Source organism: Passer montanus, unplaced genomic scaffold (assembly GCF_014805655.1).
Source record: "Passer montanus isolate IOZ18808 unplaced genomic scaffold, ASM1480565v1 scaffold111, whole genome shotgun sequence".
NCBI classification, from domain to species: domain Eukaryota; kingdom Metazoa; phylum Chordata; class Aves; order Passeriformes; family Passeridae; genus Passer; species Passer montanus.
Window position 1 is genome coordinate 664,384 of NW_024357725.1, and position 26,340 is coordinate 690,723.

A 26,340-nucleotide genomic window follows, 5' to 3' on the forward strand; every position below is an offset into this window, starting at 1 on the left:
GCTCCCCCGCAGCCCCGGGCGCCGGCCGAGCCCGCAGCGCGGCTGGGAGCGTGCGGCGCGATCCCGCGCCCTGCCGGGCAGCGCCTGCCGCCGCGCTGACACCTTCGAGGAATTTCCCGGGGTAAAGCTGCTGTGGGTGCCGGGTGGATGCTGTTCCTGCCGGGACTCTGTCCCTGCTCTGTTATTATTGCGAATTACTGACTTGAAAGGCGTTTTGTGCTAGCGTGTACGTGTGTAGCTGCATTCCATCCTCTCGGTCCTTTCTCTCGAAGGTTGTTTTGGATTTGGAGGTGGGTCGGTCTGTTTGCCCGGTTTTTATTGAGGGTGGGCTGGGAAGGCTGGGATTCACGCTGGGACAGCAAGTGAAACGATGTGAATACTTTGCAGTTGTTTGTTACTTGTGGAGCAGCTGGTATCTGGTGCAGAATGGCCAGGCTGCTCCGAGGTGAGCACTGGGGCAAGGGGGAATGTCGTCTGGTGGATCTCTGACCTCGGATTTAATAGGGGCTCCTTCTCAGAGAACATAACTTCTGTTTACTTTAGGTCTTTGCCATTTACTTTTGTTGAGCTCATTCGTCTTTAACTGCTTCGTAAGTGCCTCCAAAGTTTTTCCCCTTACTTGTTCTGGCTTAAAGACTGTCTAATGTCTGCTAAAACATTTTATTCCCAGATATTTACAGAAAAAATAACATATGGAGATATATGGGCATGAAGGAAAGAACACGTAGTTGTTTTAGGAACCAAGACTTTATGGAATTCCAATAATTAGGTTCTATAGATAGAAAGTTTACTTTAACTTGCTTAAAATTGCCAGCTGATCTGCCTTTGTGACAAACTTTGTGGATTTACTCCTTCTGTGTGACTTTTGTTTGACTTACAGCCTCCTCTAGACAGTCTGAATCTTGGGGTGTAGCAAGAGTGGCAAATACTTGTGGAGATTTTATTTGGTTGTTTGGACTTCTTAGAGCTCTTAATCTAGTTTCATACTGGCTTAAAAGGTTGTGTCTGTAAAGCAGCTAAATTGTTTTATCCAGATGAAGCATCTTCCTGGCAGAGTTACTGCTCAGTGTGTTTTCAGGAAAACTTTGTTTTATTCTCTAAAACACAGAAGTATGAGAGAAGGAATTACCAGTTTTTCCATGAGTAACTTTCCATGATTAATCTCATGTATTCATTTCCTGATGGCTTTACTGTATTGCTAGGATATCCCATGTAGATAACTTCAGTCACAGATTTCCTAAATTACCTTTTTGGACAGATCTCTTTGGCTCAGCTACACCTTCCTCACCTGTGGCAGGTGGGGTGTGATTCCTGAGCCTGGGCAGGAGCTGCAGAACAAGGAGCCAGCAGACTTTGCTGCATGGCCTTGGCTGCAGGTAGGCACTTTCACTCGGCTGCAGTTCATAATGGATGCAATGTTTGCATTTCCTTCTACTTTGGAGCATACAGTTAGTTTGAAGGAACAGCATTTTCTATGTGTCTGCAAGTCTTATGGCTCTTTCAGTGAAAGAGCAAAAAGACAAAATACCATTTCAACTTCTTGGGTAATCTGTGTTTCTGACTTGTCAGCTCTTCAGAAAATCCACTTCTAGACATGTTAACTAATATATGTATTATTTCCTGTTTACTTTCCAAGTAAAGGATTTGGTTGGAATCAGTCATTAAAAGAAGAATAAAGGGGAGGATGCTATTTGGCTAAATGACTCCTAAATGTTGACTAATTTATTTTTCATAAACAGGATAGTAAAAGATTATGATAACTATTGTAATCAAGTCATAGACCCTTACTGTTAACCTTCTGTAGGAAGGTTATTTTTTCTGCTAGGAAAAATATGTATGTGAAAAACTTACTTTAAATTAACTACTCGTAACATGTTTTCTCTACCTTTTTTCTGCATTTGCACTCCTGTGCGTTTCCTTTTCCTTTTTCCTGTTTAGTCTTTGCTCTTAGGCTCCCTTTTCCTCCAGCTCCCTCATCCCGGTTTAGGATCACACTGTCCCATCCCTGCTAACGGCCCATGTTTTCTTTGCCCTTTTCTCTGAAGGGATCTGCAGCTTTCCTCCTTGTTTCTCGTGTTCTGATTGCTGTGATGAGGCTGGGTTTCAGTGTTAATAATCCTTTCTCTCTCTGTTGTTTTGGTGGTTTTTTTGGCTGTGAGGCTGTTGGAGCCCCACAGGATTCCAGGTGGGCTCCGAGGGGAGCCTGGCTGTCTCCTGCCAGCCCCGCGCTGCTCGCACTGCTGCCGGGGAATCCTGCCGAGGAATCCGGCCGAGCTGCTCCCTCCCGTGCCTCGGTGTGTCAGAGCTGACATTCGGCTACGGGCAGGCCATTGAAATGCAAATGCCTCGGCTCTGACGGGGACAGCGCGCTGCGCTGGTGGAAGGCACTGAGGAGCTTGGGGAGTACCTGTGGTGTGAAAGGAGATGGTGAAGAAAACAACTGACAGGGGAACTAAAAATGTAACTTTCTTATCTTTCTGCTATTAACACCTCCAGATGTTTTTAACCTACTTTGAGTACAAAAATAATAATCTGTAGAACGTGTTTTGGTTTAGTAATTGAAGCAAAGTTGAGTGAGAGAATGTTAAGTTGCTTGCAGCCATGTGTAAAATTTACTGGCTGTTAGTGGCAGCCAAAAATCACCAGTGAGGGAAATTCCACTCTCTATGCATGTAAAGTCCCGTGGATTTTGTAAAAGGAGATATGTAGCCCCAGAGGTGGGGGAAAAGGCTTTGGGTTCTCCGTGCTGGTACCTGAGGGATGGATGGAACACGTTCTGTGAGTGCATTCCTTGTGACAGGCTGGCACAGGGACCTTGTCTGCAGAGCCTGACTTGGCATTACCAGTCTTCCCACCTTCCTGTGCTCCCACACAGCCGCTGTGTGAGGACCAGGAGGTGCACTGGGATTTACATTGGCCTAAGGCTGAAATGCTTCCATTGTTTCATATGGATCAGCACAATAATGCAGAATTTCCATTACCATACAGTTTTAAATCTAGAGTGGAAAAATACAGGCTGCAAACTGGAGTAAGAGTTGCTAGTTGACTTTCACTGTTTCAAAGCAGGGTGAAATGGAGCAAGTTGACAGTGTACACTGAGGAGAACGTGACATCTTTAGAAGTTCCACGACATCAGTGACAAGGATAAATGGCTTGGTTTTACTTGGTAATAATTCTAACTAGTTGTCCAATATTTGAGCTGCAATTTCCATAAATTGTGGTTTAGCGCCGTGGGCTCTGTGTTTTCCAAATCAAAAGCAGAAATTATCAACTGTGTAAGAAATTTTCAGTTTTCCTTTTGCCTGAGATAGATAAGTATCTGAGTGACTCAAGCAATTTCTTTTCCCATATGTCTTTAAGTGGACTGAGTTGATTTGAGATTGCCTGATAGTGCAAAATGTGGACAGAGGAAAACTACACAGTGGGTGTAACTCTGAGGTCACCTTCTTTGAATTGAATTTCTTTTGGGACACATTCAGCTGTTATAAAAGTTGCCATGTTAACTCACCAAGTAACAAAATGGATTATCACAAATGTTTTTGAGTTTGTCTGTTCAGATGACAACAAGAACAACAGGATTTCAGAACCCCTGGGACCCTCAGTCATCATTTTTCTCCTCCTAGTAATCACATATTGCTGTGCAGGATGAAGACAAACTCAGTTTTGAGCCATACCACCTAGAGAAAGTGTTTTGTAATCAATCTGTAATGGATTTCCTTTTTTAAGTCTTTGATTCTGGAGAAATGGGGGGGGGAGGGAGGAAGTATTTTATCTACGTTAAGTGTAAAAAAAATATAAATATTGTCTGGAAAAGACATTTAAAAATCTTTCCATTTGTAGACTTTATCCTACATTTTCCTTAGGAGTAATATTTCAGTTAAAAAGCCTTATATGTGCTTAAATATAAATGCTGAAAAATGCTCAACTGTCTTAATGCAGTCACTGTTGACTGCAGGAGACATTTTTAGCAAAGTTTTCAAAATCACAGTAAACAAATGGATAAAAATCATGCCAGGCTAAACATTGTAGGCTTCTAGCAATACTTGTTTTAGTAACATCTTGTCTGAGATGCCAGTTCAGTGTGGTGCTAAAAAGTAAGATCACTGACTTGATAAAGTTAGTGCTATTTCAGAAAATACTGCTACTAGCACAGAATTTGCTAAAGGAATGTTACTGGTGTTTAAGCAGATTTGGGTTATTGTATTGTTGGCTACAGGTTCTGTAGGAAGCTGTTTAGTGTTCACAGTTTGACCTTCCATGTTTTTGTAAAACTGATCTCAATCCTAAAATGTTCCCTCTTGGATGCATGCCTGTATTTACACAGGCCTTTCTACAAAGCTCCCCAGAGGAGGAAGACAGTCTGTAATGCAGGAGATGTAAGTTCTGCATGTATATATTTATATCCAGGCTTCCAGCTCCAAGGGTCTTGCTGTCAGAAAAGCCTTCAAACACATTTAAAAGACATTTAAATCTTACAGTACAAACATGAACAAATATAGACATGCTTCCACACTGGCTTCATGTGTATTCCCTCTTAGCATAAGTCTCTGTACATATCACAGATGCTCTTATTGTTGTCTCAGCTGCCAAATTTCCTCTTAGTGAGTGTCATTGTTCTGCTTTTATACTTGTTGGTGTCCTTTCTGAGGGCTTCTGTGGTGCAGCCAGAAGGAAGAACAGTTTTAAAATATGTACTCTACCCCCCAGATTGACCAGGACATTCAGAAGCATGTGTGTGAAGGTAATAGAGACACTTCAAATTTCAGTGCCTCTGGAGCCTTGGGTAGCTGTTAAGTCTTTTCACACCTTTTTCTTCCTCTCAGTTCTGCCTTTCTACCTTGTTTTATCCCTGAGTAGCCTTCTGCAGAGTGTCCTTTTAGCCTGTTTGCCATCCTGTTAAAATCACTGATTCCCTCTGTAAAGGCTCAGAATTACACCAATGTTGCTTTAATAAAGTTTGTAGTTTAATGCAAATATATACAAGCTCAGAGAGAATAAATATTAGTCCAGGAGTTTTCCACGGGGGAGTAAGTCATGTTGTGTAATTGTTTTTCCATTTGCTTTAAACCCTGCTAATTGTCCTTCTGGGCCTTCCTCATCTAGATTGGATAGTTTTCCTTAAAAACAGGTTGCACAATATTCCCCAGTCTGAGACTTCTCAGGCTGTAACTATATGGTTAAGGAGTGTGACTCTTGCCATTTGGAATGATCTTTGGAGGAGATGGTTTATTTAATGAGTTTTGTTCCATAAGCTGTGGACATCTCAGTTTTTAGAAGCAGGGAGACAGCTCCTAGTAAAGATGTAGAGAGTGGGGGGCACATGAGAGCTGCCAGTGTGGTCATTTACACATGCTGTGATTGTGCAACAGCTTGTGGTATGTTGTAGTCACTGGAAGAATTCACTGAACTTGGTGTTAAACACACATCCAACACAAAAATGCTGACCATTTTAGAGCTTTATAGATATAAAATTGTATTTTCATGCTGTGATTTTTTTTTTTAATTTTTAAATTTGGAATATCAGATTGTTAGCAAGAAGTCTCAAACCTGCTCTGCTGCTAATGAAGCTGTCAATAACATGCCTTTCAATTGTAACAACGAAAATTGGAAAGTGTTATTGCAGGGCTTGAAGTGAGGCATATTCAGGTTTGAAGGACAGTATTTTTGGCTAGAGAAGAGTGCTTGGGAAGTGCAGAAAATGAAGGCATGTTAGGGCAGAGCTAACTGAGGCTCCTGCTCCTCTGAATTTTGCCTGGTAAGTATTTCATGTTCAGCAAAGGCAGCATCCCTGTGAGAGAAAATGTCAGCAGAAGCAGAACTCAGGGCTTCCCCTGTATTTCATTTACCTGTGATTCTGGCAATTCCGTGCCATATCCCAACTGGCATCTTGCTCCTTGAACCTGTTGGCAGGCAGGGTGCTGGGTCATGGTTCCTTAGAAGTTAACCCACTTATCTTCTCAGAGCAGCAGCAGATCTCTTCCAAAGGTGGTTCTTTCAGTGAGTTGTTCAGTAACTGGTGCATCAGGAGGAGTGTTGCACACCGGTGCATAAAGTACCTGTTTTTAGCAGCTGGTAGAGAGATGCTGTTAGTAACAGTTGCCATGAAAAACCTGCAACAGCATTAAGGAGAGATTGCAGAGTGGTCTAGGTGGAGATTCCTCAGCCTCGCTGGAGCTTTAGTCATGGTGAGTTCTCCTGTGTTCTGCATAATTCTCTGTTCTGCTTGTTGGAGTGTGGGAAGTGTTTGATTGTTGCTTTCAAAAAGAGAAGCTGAATCAGGTTCCCTTCTGATGGTATTGCCATCAGCATCACAAGGGCATTCAGTAAATACCTTCTTTACATACACAACTGCAAATCATACTGGATTGCCTGATGTTGTAAATAGCAAGAAGTGGTGCATAAAAAAAGGTGCCCAGTCCTCACCCTTCATCTTTTTTTTCCACAAAGCTGTAATTTTTCTCTGTAGTACTTGATAGTGATAACATTGGAGGCTTTTTCCCACTGAGTCCTCTGCAGATTGACTTCATTGCTTATGGTTGTACATTATCTTTGTTTATCAGTGTAAATCAACAGTGTATTCCTGAACAATGGAGATAGCAACAGACAGACCTTTTGAAGCCAAATTGCTGAGTGAGAAACTGTGTTGTACAGAAACATGGTGGAAAAGATAAACCAGCACAGGTTATCAGGGAGTTCTGCTCAGTCCCCCCAGAGGGGAGGATGGAAGTGCTGTGGAATAATGGCATTCTATAAAGTATTCCTGCACAACTGCTGGGGCAGCTGGAAGGTTCATGCATACACTAATAATTCTTAGGAGAAATAAAAGTGAACAGGTGATATACTGAAGCAGCAGCATTTAAATAAGTGGGAATTAGATTTAATAAATCAAATGTTACATAATTGGGTTTTCCCCCTGGACTTCAGTTTCTGCAGTTCAATATTGGTCTCTCTACATGGAGAGCTAACTTGGGGTGCTTTCATTAAAAAGTATTTAAACACCCAAATGGAATGAGATCTGTGGAACACAGGAGGAAATACGAATCCATATAATGAATATTGTTGTTTTCAGCAGCAAGTGCAGCTTACTGAGGGGGTTATAAGTTAGGTCAATAGTCATTAAATTGCATTGCACAGATAACACATTGAATTTGTTGTGTGTTCTGCTGACTAAAAGAGTTGGTGTACGTTTTCAATCAAATAATCACAATAGAAGTTTGAAAATAGATTGGAAAAATGAGCAGCCAGTACTCAGTTTATAGCTGCAGTGATTGTGCTGGATGCAAATACCTGAACTGTGGGTAAAAAGTTACTGAACAAGTGAAATAATTGAAAATCAGTATCAGTTTCTAAACCAAGGTAAGCTCTGCTTTTCCAAAAACCAAAGCCTGTCATTAGTGTAGCCACTGTAGAGGAGCACAGTCCCATCCTCCATCTCTCTACAGCAGAGGGATGTGGCTTCTTGGATTTCTCTTGCTGATAATGAGTGAGATGATTGTCCATTCAAGCTGGTGTTTAAAATGAAATGGGAACAGTTATAATTTTAAAACTTTGTTTCTTTCCTATTGTGAATGTGAGGCAAGAGCTGGGTGTTTTTTGTAATTTTTTTTTTGCTTTCACCTGCCAGTTTACAAATGTCTGTAACTTAGGTATTTTAAAATCCACAGATTTCAACTCCTAAAGTTGATTTTGCCACATGGGTCAAGGTTTCTTTTCCATCACTGTTTTTCTATGATTTCTTGGAGTAATTGGTCTGCAAGCAAGGTAAATGTGTATCAGACATAGAAATGTTCATTTCCTGATACATGGTAAAATATCTGCCCCAGCTGCATAATCTGCTACAAAGGTCTGAAAAAGGACAGCCAGAGGACAGCTCAAAGCCTGGGCAGCTCCTGGATCCTTCCTGGGACCAGTGGGAGGGGATTTGTGGTCTCAGGGTGCACTTGCAGTCATCAGCCTGCACCTGTAAGATTTTCTTGAACGTTCTTGTGGTTTTCTTGGCACTAGGTTTGTGATGGAGCTTAGAAAGGAGAGGTGTCACACCACACAAAAGGCACTCTTATTAATTTGAGAGATGAACTAGAGTCAAGTTGTATTCTAAGAGCTTAAAAAGTAGGAGAATGGCCAATCCTGCCTTCCTGAGGTGCTTCCTCAGGCTGATAAGGAGCCCTACAAACCACATGAGCTCCTCACTGCCGTGCTCTTTGGGTGCTCACACCAGCAGCGTTCACAGCAGAATATACAGAGAACAAAAGGGGAGGCAGTCTTGAACTTACTGTGCTGCCCCTGAAAAATCAGCACTCTGGCCTTTAGATAAGGAAAAAACACTGAAATACAAGTCTGTCTTTTTTATTTTTACTGTGAGAGAGGAAAGTGGAGGCATCTCGTGATGAAGACAAGTCTTTCTGAATGCTGCTCTGCTGGTTGGTGTGACCCTCCTGTGTCTGCACTGCTTCACAGCGTGTGCTGGGACCTGGATAAACATTTCCTTTTGGAAGAGCTGTACACAATGTGCAGAGAGAGGGAACGTGGTCTCTTCTGCCTCTCTAAGATGTGCTGGAATGAATGCATTGTTTTGAAAGGGTTTTTTCATATTTTTCAGATGAGCAACTCTCTTGGGCTTTTTGCTTTTTAAGTTCTGAGCGTGACCTCAAGTTTTTATTTTGCATTCATAAAGTATTTACTGCTTATAGCCATGTAAAAATGGATACATTTCCCTTTATTCTAGCTCTGTGACACCTCTAATGCCCCACAGTTTGTTTGGCACCTTTAACTCTGCAGGGTTTTTAGTAGAAAATATTTTATTTAATACTTATAGAATTCAAAATCGTTAGAATTTGCTTTGTATAAAATTATGACTCTCTGAAGAAATATTGGCACAAATTGTGGAAGTTGTTAGGTTTTTGAACTTGTATTCAAATTACTCATTTTCTCTGCTTGCTTTCTTCTTTCACTTCACAATTAAGTCTGAAAGACAAAGCAAACTCGGGGCTGAAGGGTCTGCTTTGGAATCTGACCAAAAAGGCAATCACTTAGAAAAGAGAGTATGTCTTTTGGGTGGAGAAAAAAGAAGTGTCTGAATTGAAGAAACAATTTTAGGTGCTGTGGCTTATTTTGCTGTTTGGCTCTGCAGACCAGTCAGTCCTGGCATTTCTGTGCAGCACCTTCTGTGATTTCATATCTTATTTGTATAAATAAGTTTATAGTTTCATAGGGAACAGTTACTGACTGATCCATTTTAGTATTTGTGGAAGTTAAGCTATAAATTTTCTGTCAAGAGTTCAAGAGTCCTCTCTGTAAATATCTTTGGCCATGAAGGTTTGGACAAGTGTGATCATCCTACACTATGTTTCTCTGAAATGTACAGCTTAAAAATATTTATGCCTCAAAATCAACTTCTTAGTGTTATCGGGGGAAAAATGTTGTACAAACTTTCATTCAAAAGGACATTTTTTGTTTTCATCCGGAGAATGGTGTGTGTCTTTGCTCAGATTTATCTGGATATGGATATGTATATCTTGCATGTATATTTGTTTGAAGTGATTATTACTTCTGCTATATTCATGTTTTGGGAAGAGTCCATTTTTATCTTCAGAGCAGTACAGTAGAAGGGGTGATTTAAAAACATTTCACTGTCTGGAGAGTGTGACTGAAGTACTCATCTTTCCAGAAATTTGCTGGGACTTTGGTTTGCTAAAGTGTTTTTTCCTTTAAAGTGCTGTTGAGGAGACTTCTAATGAGCATCCCAGCTGCCTGTGTGTTGGAAGCAGAGAGGCAGAAGAGTGAAATGGCTTTTTAAGTCAGCTCCTATCAAAACCCAGAACTCCATAATTTACTGATTTTACAAATAAGAGAACTAAAAGCTTGGCTTGCCTGAACTCAATTATTCTAGTGTTTAAAAGAGGACCCAGAGCACTCTGATGGTCTTACTCACTTTGCTAACCCAGCCTTTTGAAAAGAGCCATGGTAAATATTTATTTAGTTGCCATAATAGAGTAGGGGAATGTCTTCTAACCTTAGCTGTGAGGCTGCTGCTTCTAAAAGCTTCAAGTCTTTAGTTCAAATGTTAAAGATTTATGGCTTTACATCACAAATTGTGTTTCCAAAGGCTTCTCCTGGCACTGCTGTATTTTGTTTTTGTAACTCTGTTGTATTGTCATCTTTCTTGAATAATTTGCTGTCAAAGCACATGCCAGGTCACGTGTTACAGTCAGTTCAGAGCAAGCACACATTTTGCCAGTTAAATATTTCTCTCTGGGAGCTGCAAGAGCTGCCTTGCATGTCAGAAGCTTGCAGTCCAACCTGCTGAGGAGTATTTGCTTTGCTTGTAGCCAAATACTTCATGTGTGATTTGGGACTCATCTTGGGAATTAATTTCTGTATTGTTCAGCAATGGGAAAAACTTGGGAACTGGGATGATGCTTGGTTTGTTGCTCAGTTTTCAGGTTATTTAATCTAGGTGCTCTTCTCCCATCTAAAAATTGAAATTTTGGATTAAAACAGATTTTTGCTATTTTTAGAGCATGGAAGATCCTGCCTTTAAGCTCCAAGACAGAGACTGAATAATTACTTGTAAGTAAGGAAGCCTCATTTTTACAATTTCCCTTGTTGACCCCAGGATCACATTCTCCCTTATTTATGACAAGAGAGAAAGCAGTCTGCTTGCAAAACAGTAAAATGCATTCAAGTCTTTTGGTATTGTCAGGCCATGACAAAAGCTTAATAAGATGAGAATGACTGGCAGAATGACATGCACCCTCTAGTTTTTTAACTGTTCTGTAAAGTATATTGAAATCTGAAATGGGGCATGGTGTTCTCAACAAAATGCTGACAGTGACAAAAACTTTGACAATGCAAACATTCTCACTTGTGGGGCTAAATCAATTGGAAAGAGCAGCCAAAAAGGCAAAGTGGAAATACAGTTAAATTGTCTGAAACATTTAGTAGCAATGATCTGCATTAAAATAATTTGTTGCAATTAATTGGTGCTTCCTGCCATTTCTTTTGTACAGCAGTTTTCACATATGTACCACAGTCTTATCTTGAAGCAAGAAAATGAGGCTCTTTCTGGGCTGGCTAATGCTTTATTGCAGAGATTTATTTCTTAATCTTCACTGGAGATTTTGAAGTACTGGCTGGTTTTTAGCAGGCTGATTTTGTTCTTGTTTGATTCGACAATATACAAAATAGGACTCCTGTAATTAAAGCTTGTTGGAAGCTTTTGGCAAGTCCTGAGTTATTTGTGCAGTAGCATTGTGCTGAGGACACGATGCATTTTAGGGAGGGGAAATCAGAACAATGTGCTGATTTACTTGTGTGGGCTAATATGACTCATTCAGAATGAACTCCTTTAAAAGTTTGTTGGCTTTTTTTAGGAAAAACTGACAGGCTAACCTCAGGTTTCAAATCAGTTTTAAACTGGAAGTCTCCCTTCAATCTGCAAGGCCCTAGCAATTCTCCATGGTTGGGGTCAGCAGTTTACAAACACTGCCTGGACCAATGATCTGTGAAATCAATCTTTGAGTCTTCCTGCTGCTGCCTTTGAACATTTTCATTGATGACAAAGTAGAAGTGACTCGGGCTTTGGGAAAGGCTTATAAAAAATCTAAAGCTTAAAACATACAGAAGACAAAATGTTGATGCTTGGAAAATTTCTTTACAATTGGAATGAGAGAGTTTTGGTCCTGACATTTTCTGGAGGTATGTCACGAGATCCTGAACAGAATTACTTTGGTAATGTTGCTATTGCATAAATACATTGGAGACATTTGCCCACCTTTCAAATTGAAACTATGGTATGAATGAGTCAGCTGGCTGGCTGCTTGCATGCTAAAGCTAACATTTTGTGGGTTCAGATACTTAATAGCTTTTATTCTGTGAATGAATAAGATGGATTAATTTATTACAACACATCCTAGTCAGAGAGAAGTCAGTAGTTTTAAAGCCCACTGAAGCAGTGGTTATAGATGCCACACAATCTGCTCCTCTTGTTAAAGACAGTTCCTTAAAGCTGGGCTGTCATGGCTCCTGCACCTCGAGCTCAGTGCCTCTGGTAATCAAGCATGCTTTCTGTTGTTGCTTCAAGCATCTGGGACAACTGGGTTATTGTCCCACCCAGTGCCAAGTGCTGTCTCATATTAAGTAATTTTTTTCCAAAGCAATTGTTCTGAGTGAAGGTCCTTGCATACTGACTCCAGCTAGCATTCTTCACTCTGGCAGTGGATTTGGATAGCCCTCTGAAGGGTTCACATCTTGGACTCATCTCTCATTTTTTGCACTAGTATTTTCTTTATTCTTTCTTTCAACACAGCAGATCTCTAAAATACTGTGTGTTCTGGCTTGTAGGATTCACCTCGGTGTAGGTGAAAACAAAAGTGTTACAAAAAATCATAGTCTTGTGTGTGTGTGCTGAAAAATTGCTGGAACCTGTTGCAAAACTTGGCACTTTTTCCAGTGCCAGAGGAAGTGATGCTGTCAGGTCTGGGAGGCCCAGGGCTGCCTCCCATGGAGCTGAAGCTGTGTTGGAGCACGAGCAGCTGCTGGCCGTGTCCCAGGCTCGGGCCGTGGCCATACAAGGAGCTGGTCTGTCTGATCCGTGTGTCCATGTGTGTTAAAGTTCGTGGGGCTCTGCTCTGGGGGTCAGCACGGGTGCCTGCATATCTCTCCACATTATTACAGTGGGAGAGAGGAAGTGGAAAAGAGGGAAAACAGACTTACTGAATATTGCAGCGGGCCTTTGCCAAATCACATTTTGGAATTCATTTCTATTTTAAATACTACAGTGGCTGCCAGAGCTGGCAAACTGTGCTCCCCTTTGGAAGGGGGAGGAGACTCTATTACTTCCCTGCCAGAGGAGGAACATCATTTTCTTGTTGCTTTGTTTTTCCTTTTGTAAGGAGCAAAGAAATTCTGCGAGAGAAAAGTAGAAAAAGCCATTTTTCAGAAATTTTACAGAAGAATGGATTTGATTTAGCCTTTAAATGTGGTTTCCTGTCTTCTCTAACGTCATTTGCATACCTTTAAAAAATAGCTTGGTTTAACTTTATTTTGTAGGAATGTGTCTTTTCCTGTGCTAGTGCTGGTTGGGGTATTGCTTACTTCATTAATTCTATGTGCATGAAACAAGAAGTGATCAGATTTAGTCACCAAACAATTGGCCAGATTTGCGGAGAGAAAAATGGATTAGAATCTCCAAGAAAACAGGCTGAACCTAGAATAATATCTATGCTAAAATTACTAAATCCCAGAGTTTAGGAAGAGAAGATGACTGAGCAGCAATAAAAAAAGAAAAAGCTGAGAGCCAAAAAATATCTGGGTTTTCTTCCTGCCTTTGTCATGCCTCACTTGTAGCCTTGGAAACTGAGACAAAGAGGTTAAGAAACTTGCTCATTCTTAACATGGAGATAAGATACAGTGTACAGCTTATTTTAGTCTCACTTATTCCTCTGCAAAGTGCTGTAAGTGAACAGTGCTGGATTTAGAACAGTATATATCTATACCATGAGCATGTGTATTTAGGACCTGAGCCAGGTTTAGTTGTGTTTCCTGTGCATACCTGTTAGTGGTCCCGTGTTTGAATCTGCCAGTCTTTACAGGTTATTCCATCCTCTGTCTGGAGAGTGCTGGATTTTGGTGAAACCAGGCAGTTCTGGGACTGAACAGGAGGCCTGCTCCCCCAGCACCTGGGCACAGTGCAGGTTGGCTCCAGACTTCTCAAACAAGCTCTTGTTTTCCCTCCAGGTATCTAAACCAGGGATTCAAAATTGTGGGATCAAAACATTGGGAAGGGTTCCGTGGCAAATTGATCAACTGTGGAATAGTTACAAGCTCTTATTTTTTAAATCTGAGAATGGCACTTTTTAGGGCTTTTGTTTTATAGGCTCTCTGGACATTCACATGCTGTTTATATTAATGCAGCTCATTTGTAGGCAGTGCAGACACTTTTAGGAATTGTAAGACTGTGTGCTGGTTGGGGTATTGCTTACTTCATTAATTCTATGTGCATGAAACAAGAAGTGATCAGATTTAGTCACCAAACAATTGGCCAGATTTGCGGAGAGAAAAATGGATTAGAATCTCCAAGAAAACAGGCTGAACCTAGAATAATATCTATGCTAAAATTACTAAATCCCAGAGTTTAGGAAGAGAAGATGACTGAGCAGCAATAAAAAAAGAAAAAGCTGAGAGCCAAAAAATATCTGGGTTTTCTTCCTGCCTTTGTCATGCCTCACTTGTAGCCTTGGAAACTGAGACAAAGAGGTTAAGAAACTTGCTCATTCTTAACATGGAGATAAGATACAGTGTACAGCTTATTTTAGTCTCACTTATTCCTCTGCAAAGTGCTGTAAGTGAACAGTGCTGGATTTAGAACAGTACATATCTCTATACCATGAGCATGTTTATTTAGGACCTGAGCCAGGTTTAGTTGTGTTTCCTGTGCATACCTGTTAGTGGTCCCTTGTTTGAATCTGCCAGTCTTTACAGGTTATTCCATCCTCTGTCTGGAGAGTGCTGGATTTTGGTGAAACCAGGCAGTTCTGGGACTGAACAGGAGGCCTGCTCCCCCAGCACCTGGGCACAGTGCAGGTTGGCTCCAGACTTCTCAAACAAGCTCTTGTTTTCCCTCCAGGTATCTAAACCAGGGATTCAAAATTGTGGGATCAAAACATTGGGAAGGGTTCCGTGGCAAATTGATCAACTGTGGAATAGTTACAAGCTCTTATTTTTTAAATCTGAGAATGGCACTTTTTAGGGCTTTTGTTTTATAGGCTCTCTGGACATTCACATGCTGTTTATATTAATGCAGCTCATTTGTAGGCAGTGCAGACACTTTTAGGAATTGTAAGACTGTGGAGACATTTAATGGCTGAGGATAAATTGCACAGCTGTGGACACTATTTATACTTTCCTGTATAGAAAAGAGTCTGTGTCATGAAATAAGCATAGCTCAATGTTGTGAGTTATTTTTCATGGGTTTTTTTTAATCTGGGAGAGGGCTTGCCAGCTCTTGGGTTTGCATGTTTAAAAGTGTTAGCATGTCCATATCCTAAGAAGATAAAGTTCATGCTTTACCCATTAAGAAAATAGATATTGAAGAAACGAGAGAGAAGGTAAAATGTTCAAAAGTCTTAGTAAGGAATTCTAGAAACACTGCATAAAATTTCTGGGCTGAGTAGTTCCTAAATATGTAAAGGGAAACTAAATACGGTTGAAAATAGTCAGGACTTGATAGAAGGCAAAGTGAACAGTAACTCATGCAACAAGTTAATTTACAGGTTAAGGATCTGAAACCTCTGCAAAGCACACATCCCTTCCTAAAGAAAGAAATGTCCAAGCCCACAGCTTTAAGTAAAAGAACAATTTAAAGCCAGTTCCAACTTATTAAAATCTGCAAGGAGAAATAATTATAACTTTAATAATTAGATCTCAACCAAAGAACACAGAGAGCAAGTTGTTTGTTCCTGGTAGATGTGTTAATGATGGGAATCTTTAGAAGTCAACTTTAAAGGACAAAAGGACAAACACAATTATAGGATGTGTAAAATGGAAATTAGGCACTGAGACAGAAACTGAATTGCTTCAAAGATAAGAGGCTAGGATAAATTAAGAAGTAGTAGATACCATCTTCAAAATACTGGAATCTAATATCTTTGACAGTTACTTTGAAAAAAGTTTTCTGAAAGAAACCATAGGAAACTGCGGACACTGTATAGTTCTGAGCTCCTAGTTTTTATATCATGCACATGGACTGTGGCTAATTTCAAGTTGTTGCCATATTTTATATCTGCAAGGTTCTGTAAAATTATTCTACCACGTAAAATACCTCTGAGTGCTTCTACATCCTCAGGAGATTTAGCTGCAGCACTGTAGTTTGTTCCCTTTTCTCCCTTAATGCTCCAAAATCCACAGGCTTGTTCTGTCTCAGATTGTTGTCTGTTATGGGAACCAGGGGATAGGGTTAGTGGGTGAATTATGAAGTAATTTGATCAAGAGCTCAGGAGATAGGATCTTTCCTCTCTTTTCTTCCCTTGTAATGTCAACACTGTGGTTTTTAGGAAATAATAACTTGCACGTATGCTCTGGAATTCCAGCTTTGGCTCTGACCTGTCCCAAGCTGTTGCCACTTTGTTGGGGTCAATCTGATTTGACAGTTCTTGTCCTCTAAGAAACTAATTTCCAAATTATGTATTACAAAAGTTTGATCAAAAGATAAAGCTTGAACTAATAAGATGAATAACTTTGACATCAAAGAGAAAATGGAACGGGGCAGAGCTGAGAGCCTGGAACACTGATGTGTTACCAAAATATTTCTTGTGGAGTTCTGCTGACCACTGTGTGTGTCTCATTGCCACTACTTTCTGAAAATGAGGCTATGTACTTACCAAAAAAATAAAACTTGGTTAACCAAAATTTTTTCAGAGTATTTTTTACATTGATAATTTTATTTTTGATTCAGAAACTTATGAAGTCCTTAGACCTGCCAGCCATGTTCCTGCAGTTCTGTTCAGTGCCCTGTTGATGCAGACTGATAAATTCTTTCGAGGTCAAGTTGGCATCCATGAAGGGGACTTTGTCCCTCACCTGTCAGCCATCCCTCAGCTACAGGTTACTGCTCGTGCTCCACGGTGCAGGACAGAGCTGCAGCACCTCTTACTTGATTTCAGTACAAAGTGAGGTGAATTTGTTTACTTAGGGATTTAAACATCTTAAATCTAAGTTGTTTTCCTTTGCACTGCAGTGAGCTTGCACAGGCATTCTTCACATCCTTGCTGAGAGACAGCAGCTTGATAAATCACTCCATCTGACAAGAGCAAGTTTTTACTTCTTGACTGGTACCTTCAGCCCACTCACAAATGAGGTGGGTTTTTTTCCATTCTTCAGATGTCTGGTTATGTGAGAAAAGAATATGTGTATGCAGTGGTAAAATCTGTCATCCCCCTCCTTAAGGCAGAAGTTGTTAGGCTGAGGGAGCAGCAGCTGGCTGTGCCCCCCTGGGGGACAGAGCCTCTGCTGAGTGACCCCAGAAGGGAGCTCTGGGCTACGTTCCTGCAGCCCTTTGGGAAGAATCTCTTTAGTGTGATACCTTCATTTGAATGACGCTTTCAGGGGAGATTTCTCTGAAAAACATGGATGTGTTTATACATGTGTCCCTTTCTTTGCCTGTTCAGCTTTTTCCATTCTGTGCATTTTGGTCCAGGGATGTGTGTTCAGGGAGATCAGGGCGGATTGCTGGCTGCCTCCACAGCCTGACAGGGCTGTGCTGTGGAAAACCTGCATCCCCTAGGTCCTTCTGAAATTGCACAGTGCTAAGTGATTTGTGATTCCAGGCTGAAAAGCCCTACTGCTACTTTAGACTTCTGGAAAGTGAGACAAACTCCTGTTTTTCTTATTGCTGCCATGTTGGAGAGCCAGTGTATGAGCTGTGCTGCAAATGTAGCTCATGACTTCAGAGCAGCAGCTCTTTAAGCCCCAGTGTCCTTCAGATGCAGGTAGCTGTGGCAGGTCTCAGTGCAGGAGCAGTGCTTCTGCTTCCTGCCATGACAGAGAAGATGCTCCAATGCCACAGTACAAGGTAATTAATTTTTCCTTAGATGTCTTTTATTACATAAATTGTCAGCATTACTGTGGTGACTGCACAAATACATCAACAGAATAATGCAGCTGTACTTGTGAGGGTCTGTACTGCAGTCTGGGCAGCTCTGGCATGCAGAACCTTTCATGATGAGCTCCTGTTTCTTGATTTACTTGCTCTGAAGCAGTAAGTGGGAATATTTGTTTCAGACTTGGAGGTTTTTATTGAATGTATAGAAAGTTGCTCACTTTGTGAAAAGACTGTAATACCAAGTGTTGAAGAGCTGAAAGCCTTCACTGAGTGAGAGAATTTAATAAAACTTGGAAGTTGCTAGCAAAGGAAGGGATATCACCTCAGTTGGTTCCCCAATCTTAAGCAAGTTGGGTGTGATGTAGCACCACTTAAATGCAGACTGCAGCACTTCAAATGCAGCTATAGGCTGGGCTTCTACATTCTGAAAGCTCTTCATCAAAGCTTTTACAGATCATTTGGCTTGTAAGAATACCTGATCAATCTCTCAGCATAACTTTGGACAACATAACTTACACGTCTTTGGGAGAAAGTTCTTCATAAAAATATTTTTTCATAACCTTTTATTAAATTAAAGGAAATAAAGTATAGTTCTGAAGAGTTTGGTTTTTTTTTAATGGGAATTTTTAAAGGAATTTGAATTAAGGATATTGCTAGTTGCATAAAAGTGTAATTAAATATTTATGATACTGCAAAATCAGACTTTCCATATGCCTGCATAAAGCCAAGCATTCTTTTTGTGTTCCTCTTATTTCTGTTCTGAGATTTGGGGTCAGGGGTAAATTAATGACTCTCATGTGTGTCCAAGCTCTGAAGCTCTGCTTTACCCTCTTCCTGTTGTGCAATCTGTTTTCCCAGGAGTTTGTCAATCACTGTGGAGTAATGCATTTACTCCCTGAACTTAGGCAGGATTCTTGGGGTATTTCATGCCTCCCTTCTGGAAGGTGCCTGTAGTGTGCTCCCATGCAGCCCATTAGTATTACTTGGACTCTCTGATTCTTGCATTGCCTTTTACCTTGGATATCATTCTGAAGAACACATCATGAGGAAAAAAACATATTTTTCTCTAGAAGGATTGTGTAGGTGTTTAATACCATCTGAACTTAATGATGTTCATAGGGAAAAATGTTAAAGCTGCATATCTGAAGGGATGGGATCTATACTTGGATTATTACACTAATATTTGTCATTAGGCTGCCAGACTGGCTAAATCTAGCTCAGGAGCCAAGCCCTTCACCATGGCTTGATAATCCCTCTCTGGTGGGTTTCACCTGGGAATGAAAACACTGCTGAAGTCCAACCAGCCTTTTTACCTGTGTCTGGAAGTAATAAATTATGTTAGGAGTTAGATTAAGAAGAGCTTCAGTGCATTACAGTCTGAAGAATCCATAAAAGTCAATTTGCAAGAGGGCGGTAAAACTTCCGTACTGCCTTCCTGCTGAGCTCCTGCAAGCAGATGCGAAATCAGAGAGGGGGAGGATTGTGTTTATGGCATGTGACTGTTGCCATGAGATTCTTGGTTGCCATCAGAAAGGTAGTTTTGCTAAATGGCTGTGATCAGCAACCAGTTGAGACATGGAGAAGTGCTGCATCAAAATAGCATTCCATCAGTTCCTGTGCACCTCTCACCTTCTATCCCAAAGAGCTGTTCAGCTACCCAGAGCTCAGAAGCAAGAAAGCAGGGCCTTTCAAGGTTAGAGTTTGTCATGCCTGGGTAATGCAATTCAGAAGAGCCTAAACACAACAAATCAAAATTTGTGAAGTGATGCATGGCTCCACGCTGCTGTAATTTTGAAAAAGTATGTATAGATTTCCATTCTTCCATTCCAAAGAACCCTTGAAGTATGTCAGGTATTTATAGTTTTGGATGTCTCACTTGTACATGCGAGAGTTAATGACTCACACCTTTCCCAAACAATTGAAGTGCTTCCTGAGTAGCAGAGAAAACATTCCCTCCTCTGCTCCAGTACTGATTCACATTCTGATTCACATTTGTTTGTTGTGTGGCAAACACCATTTGGCGTGTTTACTCCTAGATCTTAATTACCCAGCAGCAGTACTTTGCTCTGTATAGGTCTTATTTCCTTTCCCTCTCTCAATGGTAGCATGAAACAGCACCTAAATTAATCCAAAAATAGTGGCTTGATTTTTCCTCCTTTCTTTCCTCCTGCCACCAGCACCTGTGGACCCTTGGCTGAACTTGAGTCAACTTGGTAAAGCAGCAGGGAGTCACTCCAGTAGAGAAAAGAGATTTAGCACTACGTTTGCAATTCAGATTGGCTCAGTGATGAGGCTCACAAACATCAGGAGCAGCACACGGGGGGAGCCACACTGGCACCAGGAGCATGGTGGGGAAGAGGAACCTGTGCAATCTCTGTTTTTAACACAATGAAATTAATGAAATGCTTCATTCTGACTTTTGTTAAAGATTTGTGTTGCTTTTTGTCCCTGAAAGAGCTTATCCTGAGGCATGGGAGAGGGAAACAGAGCGTGCTGTGGGGCCAGAAGAGAAGGGAATCTTCTCTTCTGGGAAGAGGCTCTGGGATCCCTCCCCATGTAATCCCTAGTGGTTACCCAAGCCCTCAGATCAGAGTAGTCTTTTGGCAGCTGTCTTGCACAGGCCATTTTGAAGAGCTGCTTGCACCTCCTGTCCTGTCCCTTGGTTAGCATGTGTACTCATGTACCTGTGTCCAGAAATGGATCCCAGGAAAAGTGGGCATGAGTGAAGTGCTTGTTTAGCTGAGTTGCTGTTTACCCGGATGAGTTCAACCCGTGGCCATGCAGGAGGATGTCAGCATCACCAGCAATGAGTTGTGTCAGACTTTTTTTTTACAGCCCCTTGGCCATATTGCATTCCATCTGCTTATCAAGATGTGTTGCTCTCTCATTTGTGCAGAAAACAGGTTCATAGGGCTGTGCTGGAAAGCAGGCCATGGGAACCTTGTGGGATTAGCACCTGGAGAGGGGAGGTGCCTGTGGAGCAGCAGATCTGCAGAACAGCAGCAGCAAGGTTTGGGAGAGCTGGGTGGGGAGGTGACAACTTTGAGTCAAGTTGGTCACAAAATTCATTACCCATACTCTCACATTGTGTACATTTCTGATCCTTTTATTTGAAAAAGTTGGAGGTATAGCCAGTAACTGGTTGCTGAAAAATGTAGTGAAACATTTGTAGGCTAAATGTAGCCTATAGGATATGGTTAAAATAAAGTTATTTATTGGGCTTTGTGACGCAGCATACCTTGAATTTTAGATCCTGTGGACTGTTGTAAAGGCAATCTGTGCTCTGCAGAAGAATCTGTAGCAGCTAGATCAGATCTCTCCAAGATGATCCTCTTTGCATGGGTTGTTACTCAACCACCCTTCATTCTCTTCATTCCTCTGCCCTTTATGCTTCTGCCTGGTTTTCTTCCTCCCTCTTACATGTTTGATGGCATTGTTTCCCTCAATGTATCTCTGCTATTTAAATGTACCCGTGGTACTTGTTGTTCTCCCACTCCCAAGCAACATAGATTTGCTTTCCCTTTTGATAATTTTTGCTATTACCTGTCTGTGTTATTTCTGCTTCATTAATTGCACAAGTTAAATATTTTAACAGATAATCAGTACTACAGAGAGTTTAGCAAAGCAATTTGGCAAAAACACTGGTAGGAAACCAGCAATCCATCCTCTGCCCAAATAAACTAATATATAAACCCAAAGTTTCCCCTCCACATCCCACACAAATGTCTATCTTCACACACAAATAAAAATATTTGGAATGTTATGAGATTCCTGTGGGTTCTTTAAATGAAATGACCTTCTCTTGCTATCCCAGGTTTTAAAAAAATAATCGTTGGAAACCCAAAATGCTTTCCCTGATCTATTCTTTGACTAGACCACACAGATTGCAGTTTCTGTGTTGTGAGGACAGGGCAGGGTTGTGCTGTAATGGAGTTTATTAGGGAAATCTGGAGTCAGGGCATCCGTGGACCAGACAGATTAGAGAATCACAACTGGAAGCTTTCTTTCTGTCATCCTTCTCTGCAGCATTTGAAAAAGAAATTGAACTAATAGCCCTCATACCTCGAAGCTGTGCCTTCAGGGAGCCATTATGTTCACTCCTCTTTGCACAGAGGCTAAATTTATTTTATAATCAAGTGTTGTTAATGCACAGAAGAACATCTGCTTTTTAATGCTGGAAAATAAGCAGAATTTGTCTTCTGAGTATATTGCAAGTGGTGCTGCAGTTCTGGAAAAATCATTGAAAAATCATATTTGTTCAGGTTTTGGGAGTTGAAAATAATTCAAAATTTTAGAAGCTTCATGGAATTAGGAGTACAACAGAAAAGATTTGTTTATTTTTAGAAACTTAGAAAGCTGCTTCTTGGGGTACTTTTGGCTTGTTCTCCTCTGCTGTCTACAAAAAAAACATGAAACATGTCAAGCTGTAATCCATGTCTTGAAAACCACTCTTTCTCCCAGGCTGTATTGTCCATCAGATGATTTTGATTATCTTTGGAGTCTTGGTAATGGTTGATTGTAACAAGTGAGGCTGTAACTTGTTGCAGTATCTGGTTGGTCTTGTTGGGCTTGCATATTAATGAAAAGCAGAATAAAAAGCCTGTCTGCTTTTCCACCAGGTTCTCTTTGAAGGAGTTTTGTCTCCAGAACATTTTGGCAGGATTATTTAGTGATTTCATTCTGATGTGTCGAATACATTCACATCTTAACAAATAAATTTGGCTAGGATTGCAAGTAATTGTTTGTATAATATATTGCAGCAGTTGTATTTTGGTAACTTGCTATTCTTTTTCTTCACTTCCTTGGTTTTTAGACATAAATAGAAACGGGTTGTCCTTTATCCATATATTGAGAAATTCAGTTTACACCTGCCTCCAGGTGCTAAATTGTCCTTTTCCAGCAAGTTCAGCTTAGCTAATCTGGGAGAGGGACTTAATGAGTTTCTTACTCCAATAACTCAGTCCAAACTCAGAGCCACATAAAAAATACCAGTCTGGAATCCTGAGCCTGGGAGTGACTGCATCCTTTTTGTCAGAGGCTCAGGGAAAAGGGGACAAGATCTCTTCCCAAAAGAAGAAAGTTTCTTTAGGGACCAGCTGCTCATTTTTGGATTTCGTTCAGAGAACTAATCAAATTGGATCTTCAAAACTGAAAGCCAGCTATTAATGTGGATTCAAGAGACAAGCTGTTGCCAATCTAAGAAAATTACTTCCATTTTTCTATTCAGGGTGAAAAACAAAGCTGAAGTGACCAGTTTAAAACGGTGTGAGAGCATTTTTTTCCTGTGACTTTTACTCTGTGTGGGTAGGAGGGAGGAATTAATGAGGTAATTCTGTCAGAATTTTTTGATTAGATGATTTGCCAATTAACCAATTATTTTTCTACAGGTTGATTATATTCTAAATAAGCTTTGGTGATTGAAAACTTACCCAACTTCTTGTGAAACCTTGGAATAATTCTTGCAAGAAATGTGTCCTTGTACCAAACTGCCTAATGAAGTAGATGGTGTTTGATAGCCACATGCCAAATGTAGATAAATATTTTATAGTTATGGATCAGTTATCCAACCCATTCTAGAGTAATGGATCTGGTCTCTGCTCAGCTGGAGCTTTTATGCTGCTGTTTGTCCTTTTGGGACTTAGAGGAACAGGGAAGCACTTGAGGTCAGTGGAAAATTTTCAGTGTCAGGGTGGAAAGATTAAACTTATGGTGGAAATACAAGTCTGTTCATGTTTGGAAAAGGTGGATGAACAGTTTTTAAGTGAGAAGTGTCAGTTTTATGACCAAAACAATTCACAGAAGTGCATCAATTGTCCTGAGCTACTTACTTTACACTGTTTTTCCCCTTTTTCTCCAAAGGAGTTGAAATACATTTTTTTGAACCTGTTAACTTTGGATTGTTTTGTGTGGTGGTATCACTTTGTGTAAGCACAACACTGGGAAAAAAAAAAAACAAAACTGTGGAATATCTAATTTCCTTGAAAAAATGTTTTTACTTCTCTCAGTTTGGGGCAGAAAACAAGTTCTTGGAAAACTGGAATTTATGGAGGTTTTTTAACCATTCCTAAGTAGAGAACTGGGGTTCCAATCCACTTTCCCTGTGGTTCCTCATTTTCCTGTCCTGGTCTGTTCCATCACCACACCCAGTGCATCCCTCAGTGGCCTTTTTGTCAGCCCTGCCAAGGACAGGATTGACCTGTCAAGCCTTCCTCAGCAGCCTTTGCTTACTAGATGGTACCTTCCACACCAGAATTTGCAGACTTTAAGACACAGTACTTCTAACACTCCTTTTATTTGGCTGGCAGTTGTTAAGGGAGGGCATGTAGCAATAAACTTCATTTTCTTAGAATACCAATATGGACATGCAATTTATAGAAAATTAGTCCAGTGGAATAAGTGTTAAAGTTTATTGAGAATGTTATATCATGCCCAACTCAAGTTTTTACCTAAGAATTGCAACAGTTCTGGAAGAGCCTTTCTCTAAATGTGTTTCCATGATCAGAAATAACTTAGCAAAAAAAAATTGCAATGACATGGTAGGAAATTAGAGTTGCCTCTTGTATATAATCTTGACCTGAAGTAATATGAAAAGCACGAAGCTGAAGTTTTCTGGTGTGTGGGATTAGTTTCCAGCCAGATTAGGGAGCACATCTATCAGGCTGATTACACAACCCACAAGCACTTTCATCAGCTCCAGCTGCCAGAGAAGTGCAGGGATAGTCCAAAAGTGCAGATTTTTATCTTCTTACACAGATTGTAAATCCCTACCTTAAGAAATGTTTTGTTAACATGCAGATGGGCTCAGGATGGCTCAGCTGCTTCCTTGCACTTTAAAGAGAAAAACAAAGCTCCAGAAGCTTTGCTTTAAATGGAGTTGTGTAGGGAGTAATGGGAGTAATCGATCATTTTGTGAGTAAACTTACTACTGATTAAATTTGGATGGTTTGGAGCAGAATGCCCTGAAAACACATCTTGTACCTTACCAAAGTAAAAGGGTTCTTCTTCATCAAGTCTGCTACACTGCCGTATTCCTACTGCATCAGTTTTGCCCAGTTTTTAGCTTCAGATTAAAAGTTCCAGACAGATGTCTAGACTTGCAAGATACTGGAATTAGAGGTGTCGGTGTCACACAGTGAGCTGAAATGTGCTGGATTCAATTGTGATTTTGTTTTCAAGCTTCTTTTTTTTTTTTTAACCTGAAATAATTATACCTTAAGATCTAGTCTGTCAGTCCAGATTCTTCACTTGCATTCAGTTGATTTTTCAGGTTCATTTTGGAGGCTGTATCTTCCCAGGCATGGGGAGGGGGGTGACAAGATGCTGCTGATAGTGGCACTACTCCAAGAGCTGTGTGTCTCTTTCCTGGTGTGTAAATGTTCAGGATCAGTTTTTAAAAAGTGCATTGGTCTCTGTTCCTCTTTCCTTAGGGAAGCACTGCTTAGGCTGGACTGGCACAGAGTTCTTTTGGCTCAGCTCTTTTCACTGCTTGGCATTTCATCGTGCCAAGGCATGCTCCAGGCTCGGCATTCATTTGCTGCACTGAATAACTGAGCTGATAAAGGTACTGAGTACTTGCTCCATCAGGCAGGGGCAGGACTGTGTGCTGATTGCTTAGTGGCTGATAAAAAAATGTTTAAATTGAGAGATTATGTCCCTTTGTTTCTCAGTGCCTTACTTCTTGTTCCCTGTGTAATGGATTTGTCTCATTTCCATGTGTGAAACACTGTCTTGTCCTGTTGGATGTCAGTCTGTTTTTCACTTGGGATTACTGCAAAGACATTTTTAAAATGTTTAGTTTATAACAGGTAATTGAACTTTCCTTAGTAATACTGTTTGTATTCTCCAAGCCCTTTGAGAAAAGGTATCTCATGGGTCTTGAGTAGATGATAAAACAGTGATAATGAATAGTTTGCTTTTATGGACCTAATTGAGAAATAAATTTTGCCCTCTGACATCCAGTACACTTTACCCTGTAGTAGTTGCACTTCAAGATAATTTATTTTTTTCTTGCTTGAGATAGACTTTTGGTGAAAAGTGTCCTGTGGACCATGTCCATGTACAATCTGCATTGCCATCAGCTGCCATCCTCCTCATCCAGCAAGTCACACTTGAGGGATCTCATTTGAGATAATAACTAATGCAGAGAATCTCCAGCCTGTGCTCAGCTTGGAGCTTGAACACAGTAATTACACACATTTTTAGCCTCTAGTGAGCATTTGTGCTAGGAAAGGAACAGATCAAGACTGAGAGAGCAGGCAAATTGTAACTGAGCATCCTTCTCAGGTAAAATGCTTTTACATTTTTCATATTGCAGGAATGATCACTTAGATGAATGTTTGAGCATTGATAGTTTGAACACTTGGGAGAGGCTCAGGGCTGTGCAGGAAGGTGGGGATGCAGTGTGCTTTTCCTTCCCCCAAAAATACCAGTCCAGAATTCCCCTGGGAGCCTGTGCAAATTACGAATCCACAGAGAAATAAGTGACTGCTGTGTGGAGGGATGGGGATTTCAACAAAGCATTAGTAGCTTATTAAAAATCTCCTCTGAAGTGGGTAGAAATGTTATGTTTCAGTAAGGTTTTTAGGTTGTTAGCTGCTGCAGTGCTTCTTGTTCTTACGCTGAAAGTCCAAAGAAAATGATGCTGAGTTGTGACAGTGTAGCCCAGTTTCAGGATGCCCTGCTTAAGGGAATATTCATAGGGCTTAATAATGTATTATTCAGCTTTAAGGTTTATTTGTGAG

The 26,340-nt window shown here is 40.7% G+C and overlaps 1 protein-coding gene across 6 annotated transcripts in view; it reads left to right on the top strand.

Annotated features, from left to right (window-relative positions):
* Positions 1-26,340, top strand: part of PEAK1 (pseudopodium enriched atypical kinase 1) — a 111,664-nt gene that overhangs the window by 1,000 nt on the left and 84,324 nt on the right. The window contains exon 2 of one of the 6 annotated variants that reach the window (XM_039731317.1): positions 10,518-10,569. The exons of the other annotated variants lie outside the window; for them this stretch is intronic. The gene's annotated coding sequence lies outside the window, so the exon portion shown is untranslated. The remainder of the gene's footprint in view (positions 1-10,517; positions 10,570-26,340) is intronic. 6 annotated transcript variants of the gene reach the window in all.